Genomic DNA, 1993 nt, shown 5'->3' on the forward strand with positions numbered 1-1993 from the left:
AAAGTATATGTGAAAATATTAATAATTTAATAAAAAAAAAAACCGAAACGGTGAAGAAGAGACACTTCCAGACTAGAGAGTCTCATTTTTTTTTTTAAAAAAAATAATAATTCTGCCCCAGTTTTCTTTCTTTCTTCATTATCAAGATTCAATCTCACTTTGCATTTGACATTGATTTAGGATTGCTTCTTGTTCTGCCCTACTTTATACGAGGATGGGGCATTAGTCTAAGGTAGTTTTAATGAGCACTGTAGTTTTGCTCTGTGTTTTTGTTTTAGTTTAAATCAAGTAGGTTCTGTTTTGCAGCCAGCACTGAGGACAATGCATTGTAATATATCAAAATATAAAATAAAAGTTCAAAAGTGGCAACTGTTCTTTAATACAACAAGGTTAGTGTCTCTTTGACCCTTTGCGAGTCTTCACCTATCATCCTAGAAGAACCGTTTCTACATACTGTGGTGCGGATACATGGCCAGAATGGGAATATTTGCTTTTAAGGATTGATCCAGATTTTCATATATAAATAGCTTAGAGACCAACTGCATAAAATTAGAATTACTCTTACTAGTACATTTTCCCCAGTTTGGGCTTTGATGAAGTAAATCCATAGCCAAGCTTAATGAAGATAAACTTACAGGGTTTTTATTTTTAGTATTTACTGTTGATAGAATCTCGCTGATTTTTTAAAGATGAGTAAGTAAGCTTAATGCAAACTCTCATATTTACATTTAATACAATGATGTCTTTGAGAAGGGATATTTTGTAGATTATAAAAAGCTTAAGAGAGAACCATCCTTTGTGCGATGACTATATGTGACTATATGACAATATAGGTGACTATATGTTGGCTAAAAGTAAAAGGTATATTTAAGATTGTCTTTGAAAATCCTTTAAATCTGGTTTGTATCTGTCCAGACATCTTTCTCACACCCTGTTCTCATAGTCAGTTGCTTGCATATCCATTTAGATGTATATTGCTCTAAACTAAAAATTCCCTCTCTTTCTCTTTTTGATGCTGTTGTGCTTTACCAAACTCAGTGATGACAGATTTATCTTTTTCACATGTTCCACTCAGGAATTCTGCATCATTGCCTGTCTCTCAAACATCATGATGATTAATCAAATGACCCTGGTGGCTTGACATTCAAAATGTATAAGAAGAGCTTGACATGTTTACTATCTCTATGCTCTCAGCAGCGTCACTGTTTCTGACTTGGTTAATATAGTAGTTTCCACTCTTTTTTCTTCCCCCATACCTTAGTGTACCTTTTTATTGTTGTTGTCTTGCATTGAGTTTCTCCCAGAAATTTTCGTTCTGCTTTTCTTGCTTCTGTTTATTTTTTTTAAGAGTGGGTCTCAGAGAGCCAGAGGAGACTGGCTGGTCTAGAGCACATTGTGTAGACGAGGCTGGCCTAGAACTCACACAGATCCTCCTGCCTCTGCTTCCTCAGTACTGGGATGAGTCACAATACCTATTTCAGTGTATTCTCATCACCACCCCCAGAGTACTCCTGTTGAAACAGATAATAACCCACTGTTTTCCCTTCCAAATTCTCTAAGGTTTTCTTGACTCATTCAGAGTAAATGAAGTTTTACTCTTGTACCCTACAAGACTTGCTTTGTTCAGCAGCCCCATTAACCTAATAAGCTGACACCTCTCTCCCTCATTTAGTTTTTTCTAACCATTTGAGTCTTCATGTAGAGGTCTCTTTGACAACACATAAGTGATTTGTGTTTAGAGGTTTTGTATTAGCAGTTTGCAAAAATCTAGAAAATTCTCTTTCAAATAGTGACGTGTGAAACTTCTTCATGGTCCTCAAGTCTGCTGAAAAAACCTTACAATGAATTATACCTCATTTGTCATTTTGAAGCTTTAGTCTAGCCATTTCTCCTGGCCCTGCAACTCTGTTTTACTTGGTCTTTTATTTCCTCATAGTACTCACAACTTTGTAATTTGCTGTAGGATGTATTTACTATTTTCTGCCTGTGTTTT

Source organism: Cricetulus griseus, chromosome 5 (assembly GCF_003668045.3).
Source record: "Cricetulus griseus strain 17A/GY chromosome 5, alternate assembly CriGri-PICRH-1.0, whole genome shotgun sequence".
NCBI lineage: Eukaryota > Metazoa > Chordata > Mammalia > Rodentia > Cricetidae > Cricetulus > Cricetulus griseus.